This window comes from Hypomesus transpacificus, chromosome 17 (assembly GCF_021917145.1).
Source record: "Hypomesus transpacificus isolate Combined female chromosome 17, fHypTra1, whole genome shotgun sequence".
Taxonomy (NCBI): domain Eukaryota; kingdom Metazoa; phylum Chordata; class Actinopteri; order Osmeriformes; family Osmeridae; genus Hypomesus; species Hypomesus transpacificus.
In genome coordinates, this window is record NC_061076.1 from 15,583,042 (window position 1) to 15,592,457 (window position 9,416).

General features: G+C 44.7%; 1 long non-coding RNA gene across 2 annotated transcripts; it reads left to right on the plus strand.

The window, feature by feature from the left end:
* Positions 1-6,216: 6,216 nt before the first annotated feature.
* Positions 6,217-9,041, plus strand: LOC124479570. 2 transcript variants are annotated; one of them, XR_006957447.1, is made up of 5 exons: positions 6,217-6,599; positions 7,058-7,187; positions 7,279-7,547; positions 7,662-7,978; positions 8,257-9,041. It is a non-coding gene; the product is annotated as an uncharacterized LOC124479570 (long non-coding RNA). The 2 variants fall into 2 exon arrangements; XR_006957446.1 differs by having other exon boundaries at positions 7,662-9,041.
* The last annotated feature ends 375 nt before the right edge of the window (positions 9,042-9,416 follow it).

Below are 9,416 nucleotides of genomic sequence, written 5' to 3' on the forward strand. Positions count from 1 at the left end.
GCCAGCGATGACGCCCTACTCGCCGACCATGTTTCCAATTGGGAATCCAACACCCTCCCCCAGCCCCTCCGACCTCTCCCGCCCTCAGCTTGTCCTTCTCAGACGAGCTGGAGGACTGAATTGGAGACCATACCTCCATGAACAACCGGACTTCACCCTCAACCTTTTCCCACCTCCTCCGGTTATCTGTTGTGGTCCCCCTTATTAACGGGGACCCTGCCCTGCCCCAACTGGAGAGGCTAAATGCACATCAGATTAGAGCACATCTGATTAGAACTAGCAACAATGAATTGCAGATTAAGGGGTCCCCTATTGTCCAGCTAGCTGTCGATCATTCGATCCAGCATCTGGATTATTGGATTGTCACTAGTGCACTGGCTGGAGTGCCACCTGACCGCCACCCGGCCTGCAAGATTCACCCAAACCCATGGGCTGGACTGCCAGGTCCACTGGATGGGCCGACGCGGGATGAGGTGGGAGCAGCTCGTGCCACTTCTTCACTGGGCGCAGGGCCGGCACCTGCCATGATGATCATCAATCTCGGGGGGAACAATCTTGGGTCGCAGTTGGGATGTAGCCTTAAGCGCAGCGTTAGGTGGGACCTCGACTGCATCCACTAGATGTTCCCTGACACCATGGTGCTGTTCTCCGACATAATCCAGCGGAGAGTGTACCGGAGCCAGGCGAGGGGCCAAAGTGCCTATGGCATTGAGCGGGCAAGGCGCTTTGTGAATGCCGGAGTGGCCGGCTTCATGGGCAAAATTGTAGCCGCCAACAGCAACAGCCGCCATGACCAGGACCATTTCTGGAGGGACGGGGTTAACCTGTACAGGAGGGGGAACAAGTTGTTCCTCGGGAATGTCCTGGTCGACCTGAGGAGCGTAGTGTATGCACAGCTTATACGAAATAACACACAGGCTCTTTTCAGAGCCACCCAAATACCCACAAAATGTGCAATTTTCATAATATGGTCCATCACCAATACGTATTCGTTGGTTGCATGAATGGGGATATAGGCTACTGTAAGCTATTTGGCTAATAGACATCAGGTAGACGGCCATGTTATAGCGAGTGACAGGTGGAAGGGGTCAAATGCGCCTATGCCCTTTAAAAAAAAGGGAAACCCTTCCTCATTTGTGTATCCAACCCATTATCTGCCGTCAAATCTGTCATTGCAAGCATCACAAACAGAAAAGAGCAACCAATGGTCTGGATTGTCGGCAGTTCACTCGTCTACTGGCTTCAACGCCACCTGCACGCCACACGGCAACAGCGGTTCGCAAGCAATCTGGGATTGTAGTGCCGTGTTCGCTGTATGGGCCAAAGAGGGATGCGGTGGGAGCAGCTTGTGCCGCTGCTGTGCAGAACGCCGGATCAAAAACCCAGCGGTGATAGTGATACATTTCTGTGGAAATGACCTTGGTCTTTTGTCAGGATGTTCACTTCTGGCAACGTTGAGGCGGGTTCTTCACAGGATCCTCTTGATTTTCCCTAGGACGACCATTGTATATCACAACATTATCCAGTGTCAAGAATACCGTAGTCGTATCCCGGCAAATTAATGCATACAGAATTGTAAGGGCGCGGCGTCTTGTGAACGCCTGCGGGGTTCATGGGCAGTATTGGCATCTCAAACGCTAACCTAGCGAGCTAGCGAAAACGCAGAAAATCGAGCCCGATCCAAACTTTTTTTTGACGGATGAAAGTTTTGGAGGCAGTGTGCAAGCGCGATTGACGTAACATGAGGTTGTATTTATTTTCTAGCGCGCGAACATTTTGGACACGAATTTCGGACTCAGTGTGCAATGGGTTGCCCTGCTGGTAGCCTCAGAGACATCATCAGAAGGCAACTCTGCTGGTATGCGACCTACAGGAGAACACTGTCAACACTGGTGTTCTGACACATGTTAAGAGTCAGACAAGTCAGTTTACTAACCTGTTATAATTTGGACTAATGACGTCTTTTCAGAACCGTCAAGTCCAACCAATAACAACGTTACTTTCCTCTTAAAAAAATATATTAAAAGAAAAACTTTCCCTTTTTCCCAGTCTCTTCTTCACTGGACATGTCAACAGCAAGGCAGTTTGTCTGTAAGACATGGACTGTGGATTGTTGTATCAAAACAGGCGTGGAAACCAGTGTTGCCAACTTTGAGACTTTCTCGATATATCTGCCGACTTTTGGTGACTTATTGTCAAAAGCATCTGGCGACAAATCTAGCGACTTTTTCCAGCGTTGGAGACTCGCTGGTGTGCTGCAGACCCACACGCACCGCATCCAGACTGCAAATGAGTCACACATGCGCCTAGCCACCATTCTTCCCGCCCTGGCTTCCAGGTCAAAATACAATTTATTTAACGTTTCTTCACTGTCACACTGAAATAAATCACAGCATTTGACCTCACGCAGCGTCAGTCACTTACTCACTCACCAGGCCATGGCCTGGTGTTTGTGGTGGACTCTATTACAGTTGGTTAATGCAGAACAGAACTGTCTTCTGGGATGTATTCACACACCCTCATGTGACTGGGAAGTCTGTTCTCCTGTGAGAATGCAAGTAATGCAGACTACAGGATCTCCTTCTGTCCAGGAGTGTGTCTCCCTCCTGGGTCAGGGTGATCTGGACGCTTCGGTCCACTAAACCCTCTGGTAAATCGTTGTCTCCCGTGTCAATGGTTGTGTGCCTGATTATGGGACATCTTTGGGTAACAACATGGTCAGTCATTAGGGTGCAAGGGAGTGTGAGTTGTCCATGCTGTCGTGTCTCCTCTGGTCTCCTTCTCCAGTTCCCCATCATCGTGGTTGCTACAGATTTGAATTTGGACCCCTCAGCAACATCGCAGCTGTCCTCAGTTTGACCCTGAATAGTTAGATGAGAGTTGGGTTTAGATAAATGTGACAAACAAAAACAACAGACGAGTGTGGAGGAATGAGTTGTCCATATCATGAATTTTGGCCACTGGCTTGATAGTTAACTACTTATATTGATAAAAATGTATGTAAAGGTAATGATTTGTTTAGTTTTTTTACTGATCAAGTGTTGTTATTTTTTCTTTAGAGTCCTTTCTGAAAATTATAGTACGGGTTGTTTAGTAAAATGTCCCACATAAGGTTTATGTTTGAGATATTCAGGATCTCACTTCTTGGCAGCGACTCACTAGCGGCTTTTGGACGCTAAAATCGTGCATCCAATAGCTATCTGGGTAGTTGACGAATACGCAGTAAAAATGCTTTTTATGGCAAAAATCATGTATTTATAGAGTGCGAAATCTGCTATTTTGGAAAATATAATGGGTGGCTGACGTAATTTTTCGTTGTTAAACCTTTGTTTCCGCCCTGGCTTTCAAAGCAAAATAAATACTGTACGTACATTTATATATATATACATATATGTAAACGTTTCTTCACTGTCACACTGAAATAAATCACAGCATTTGACCTCACGTCACATGGTGGACTATCGATTATAGTCGGTTAATGGAGAAAACACACACACCCTTGTGTGACTGGGAAGTCTGTTGTCCTATGAGTATGCTAGTAAAGCAGACTTGTGTTTGGACCACAGGGTCTCACTGCCTCTGTCCAGGAGTGCATCTCCCTCCTAGGTCAGGGTGATCCGGACGCTTCGGTCAACAGAACCCTCTGGTATATCGTCGTCTCCCGTGTCAATGGTTGTGTGCCTGATTATGGGACATCTTTGGGTTACGACATAGTCAGTCATTAGGATGCCAGGGAGTGTGAGTTGTCCATACTGATGTATCTCCTCTGGGCTCCTGTGTCATCCCTGCTTCTCGTTTTTTATCATCGTGGTCGTTATAGATTTGAACTTGGACCCCTGAGCAACATCGCAGCTGTCCTCAGTTTGACCCTGACTGGTTGGATGTGAGTTGGGTTTTGGATAAATGTGGGAAACAAAAATTGCAGAAGTGGAGGAATGAGTTGTCCACATCATGAATTTTGGCCAAAATACTTTTGTTTCTTCTTTGCAAACACACTGACTTTGATAGTTAATTAGCTATATTGATAAAAATGTATGTAAAGGTGATTATTTGTTATGTTTTTTTTTGCTGATCAAGAGTTAGTTTTTTCATTAGTCCTTTCTGAATATTGTTGTACGGGTTTTGTAGAACATCCCACTTTAGGTCCATGTTTGGGATATATTCAGGATCTCACATTTTAGCAGCAACTCACTAGCGACTTTTGGACGCTGAGGTCGTGCAGCCAATAGGTATCTGTGTAGTTCACAAATACGCAGTAAAAATGCTTGTTTAGTAAATCAACATTTTGTATGTGAAAAATTACGAATTTGTGGAGTGTGAAATCTGCTATTTAAAAGGGGTGACAACCGTATTTGATTTTTGTTGTTGTTGAACGTTTTCACTGAATTGCACCATAAATCTGTCTGTCCTGTGACAAAAAAAAATGGTGTTGGAGACTTGCTGGTGTTTTGCTGCAGAACCACACACTAGTGATGTGTCGTTCTTGAACGATTCGTTCATTTTGAACGAATCCTTATAAGGACTCGGGAGTAACGAGTCCTCTCAACGAGTGATTCGTTCATTTCCCGACTCGGTCTTTCTACGAGTCTTTGGATCATTTTTCACGTGACCTGCATAGGCTCTGTAGCTAGAGGAAACGAACGATTCGTTCCTTTCCCGACTCGGTCTTTCTACGAGTCTTTGGATCATTTTTCACGTGACCTGTATAGGCTGTAGCAAGAGGAAACAAACGATTCGTTGCTTTCCCGACTCGGTCTTTCTACGAGTCTTTGGATCATTTTTCACGTGACCTGCATAGGCTCTGTAGCTAGAGGAAACGAATGATTAGTTCCTTCCCCGACTCGGTCTTTCTACGAGTCTTTGGATCCTTTTTTCACGTGACCCGCATTGTATTTTTTAGTAGAGGAAACAGTTTCCTTATTCCCTTTTGCGTGGCCGCTGTTTTAGTAAGACGTGAATGAATGATATTCGCTCAAGTCATCATACTGACTGGTTTTGTTATTTTCACTTTACATTTACACTTACAGTTTAGTGCAGTGTAATTGTTTGACGTGATAATTAAATGCTAGTGTGATAATACATGACCAAATCATACAAACTCATGATACATTATTTTAATGCAGGAATTTATTTTGAAATAGTATTTGCTGGTGCACATGTCATGCACTAACCTACAGTGGACGTATAGGGGCTATACGTCCTTTGCAGTGGACGTATAGCCCCCTAGCCCCCAACCCCCCCCCCCCCCCCCCCCCCCCCCCCCCTGAAATGAACAAATGACTCGAAAAAAGATTTGTTCATTTTACTGAACGAGATTCAAAGAACCGAATCAGTAAAAAGAACCGAACTTCCCATCACTACCACACACTCCGCATCTAGGCTGCAAATGAATCACGCATGCGTTAAGCCACCATTGTTCCCGCCCTGGCTTACAGAGCGAAATTAATACTGCACTTAAATATATACATTTAAATGATTATTCACTGACATAAATCATCGCATTTTACCTCACACAGCCTTAGTCACTTACTTGCCTCGGCAACTGTGTGTGTGCCTCTGTTACATATTGTGAAACCCTAGCTAGCTAGGAGTTTTGTGCAAGTTCATACCTCTCATGAATTAGATGCAGATAAGGCTGACATCTGGACTTGCTTTTAAGCACAGGAGGACACAATTTGCACAGAAAGGTGAGATTTTTTTACTCTCTGAATTTTTTATCAGACTGCAGTGTTTCCCACAGATTAGAAATCTAATTGTGGCGGGGAGGGGGGGTCGTAATAATTCCTTTGATAATAATTTGTAACACAATAATTTGTTACATTACATATTAATTCAAAATGATTCACACCTTCACAAAATTAACAAAAACTAACATATCGTTTCTGCATTATGCATGTAGCAACGCTAGTGCTAAACAACTATTTATCTGGTCGGCTCCATGACGCCGGGTAAGTAGCTAGCTCTTGAGACTTCTCACCAAAATAACGAAGGGGAAACTTCGAGTACTGTAAATCGCTCTGGATAAGAGCGTCTGCTAAATGACTAAATGTAAATGTGAGTAAGGTACCTAGCGAAAAGTAGCCTCAACTTTCCTCGACTTTTAGCTACGGCACTAATGCTGAAGGCTCGCCAGTGTTGCCAACTCTTCAGTGAGGAAAGTCGCTATTGGCTGTTCTAAAAGTCGCTAGAAGTCGCTAGATGACGTCATTGCCTAATTTGCATACCCGGAAGTAAAAATCCCATTCATTTTCTCCATAGCCATAGCGGATTATTATCATGGACCTATTCTAAGAGATTATTAGCCCTAATTTCATCACCATCTAAGGGAGACTTATATGACTTGATACAAGGTACTGTACATGACACAAGTTTGCATGGTATCAACCTCGTTTTAAGAAAAACATAGTTTATTGGCGATCTCTGGAAGAAGAACTACACTACCCATGATCCTTGAGCGTCACACCGACGTCTCTGATTGGTGGAGCACGGCGTCGTGACGTCGTCACTGAAACGTTTCCCGCTCGCGCGAAAAGTGAGCAAGAGAACAATGAGGTAAGAACCTTAGAAGAAACGCCATGGACATGGACTGTGCAAGACAGGTAAGAACAGCTCAAATATGTTTAGAAATACAAATTAATAATTCCAACCCTCCTCCTTTATCCGGGCTTGGGACCGGCAAAAGTGACCAAAAAGGAACACTTTGGCAGAGTTACTTAGGTTTTTTTTTAATTTTATTTTTTATATATATTTTTTTTAATTAAGTTTGTTTTTTAACTTTATGGTCCGCGTAGGAGCCTACAACAGGTAACATTTAAACATAACATGTGTTGTGTACAATATACATTAACAATTTAAATTGCCCACTCTGGCAGTTAGGCCTATTCAAGTTTTTATTTTATTTTTAAGTTTTTTGTTTTTAATATGTTTTTTTTCTTCTTTAGCTTTGTTTTAACCTTATGGTCCACTTAGGAGCCTAAAACAAGTCACAGTTATATATGAACATTTTTAACTAACACTTTTTTTGTGATGATGTTAACTAGTCTTGCTCTAATTGCAGGTGTGGAGGGAGGTCTGAAGCCAAAAACACAGACAGGCTGTGCTAGCTCACAGAACCAGTGACTCTTCATTGTCACTCAGGCTCTCCACTGCAGGTTCAGCTGAAGGAGCTGCCTTGAATGAATAAGCAGGTGAGGTTCCAAACAGTTTCAGAATGTGATCAGGCAGCTGGTGCTCAAAGCAAGCCTCACCTGACAGCTTTAATCCATATCTGATGTATAGGATGGAGTTCAGGGTTTGCAAGGACATCCTGTTCCTGAGTTTGGTCTTCACCACACTCATCTGGCTGAACACTCTCTCAACTTCAGCATTTGAGTGTGGCAAAGACCACACAGCCACAGCAGCCATGGCGAGTTCCTGGAATGGATTGAGACCAGCTGCGTCCCTGAACCTCCAAATCTCACTCCAGAAGCTCAGCGTGTTCTTTTTCTCAGTCCAGACACTGAGGTGGATGGTACGCCATTGCTGGACAATCTTGTCTATTGCTTCAGGTGAGAAGCCAAGGAGCTTTGCAAATGTGACCATTTCTGCTGGGCTCTTATTGTGCTTCAGAGTTTCCTGTACATTGAAAACTGACATGTGTTTCAATGTCTCCATGTTCTCAGGCAGTCTCATCCTCAGCTCATTGGTGAGGGAGATAGTGAAGGCGACACACCGTTTTCTGACATTCTGCTCATCGTCAGGCGCAAGGTGGAGCTCAGCTGCATTTGAATCAAAAAGGAAACCGAGGTATGGAACAGGACTTAGGTATCCATCGAGAGGCCCTTTCAAGACATCCACCTTTGCCAGTGGATTCAGGACCCTGCTGCTCACAGACTTAATGAGGCTCACCAAGCTGTCAAGTAGCTTGAGAGGATCGACCTGCTCTCCCTCAAACGCTTTCATGGCCAACTGTACCTCTCCCAGCACTGACTTCAGAAAGGTCAAGTATAGCACATTTTGAGGATCACTGTACATGGAGTATAACACCTCAGCCATGTAGCAGTGCTCACTTGACTTGGTGACCTCAAAATGCAGCTTGAGCTCCTCCCATTGGTCCAAAATGCGTGAGACTGCGGGCTCAATAGAGAGCCAACGTGTGGCACACACCTTTGTGATCTGTAATGGTTTCTCCCCACAGTTAATGGTCTCATAAATGGCCTTGTATGCCTCCCTGCGTTTGGGAGACACTGAAAACCATTTATATGTCTCCCTTACAAGGTACTCCACACTGCGTGGGATCGTCTCATTCGATGCATGGGTGACAGCAAGCTGCAGGGAGTGACACATAACGGATGAGGACCAGATCTTTAAGGCCATACTCATGTTTGAGCACTGCATGGACCCCATTATTTATCCCTGTCATTACAGAGGCATTGTCAGTCCCTATCCCAAGGAGCTTCTCTTTAACAAGAGAGCACTTATCTAAAAAAGCCACCACAGCACGGGCAATAGAATGTGCATCTCCTCCCTCCAGCTCAACAAGCCCCAGAAATGTAGATACCACTGTCCCTTTAGTTTCACTAAAGTATCTGATGACAACACCCAGGTACTTAGACACACTGATGTCTGTGGCCTCATCGAGGAGGAGGCTAAAATGCTGCTCACCCACATCTGCCATCAACTTTTTCAAGAAGTAAGGTGCTAGGACACCATTGATCATTTCAGTGCACTTAGTCCTGTGCATTCTGAAATGCGTAGCAGCAGCGGAGTCAGAAAAGGCTGACCTACATGCTTCCCCAATGTGGTCACATGCTAGGAGGGAACAGTGTTCAGCAATGGCTAATGCTATGGTAGCCTCAGCCTTTTTGGAGCTATCAATTTTGCCTACCATAAATGGCAGCGTTGTTTGTGCTGCTAAGTTATAAGGCTTTGCCTTTTGAATGTGTTTTAGGGTTGTACTGTGTTTCTTCACATCACTGATTTTAGCATAGAAATCCACTTTGCAGTAATGGCAGTATGCTCGTCCAATATCTCCAATAAATGGCTTTAACCATCCCTTAAAAGCTGTGTTTGCCTCCCACTCCTTTCTGTATTTCTGCTGGTAAAGTTTAGACATGGTAAAGAAAGTTTGTGTCACAGAGGCACACACATACAGTGGATGAGGTGAGTGAGTGACTGAGCCTGAGGCAGTGTGAGTCAAACTATATATAACACAGTGATTTATTTAGTGCAGTGATTTTATTATTTTATTTAGACAAAGAAAATATACATTATCCCGCCCTGACTGTACGTCAGGGGGCGGGATCAGTCAGCGGCAGCTTGCTGGCCGGGACGCGGATTCATTTGCAGCTTGGATGCTGAGCCGTGAACGTCTCCTGTTAGCTCCTGCTAACCTGCTAACAGGAGACAGCTGGGAGGGACTTCTGCGCGAGGAATGA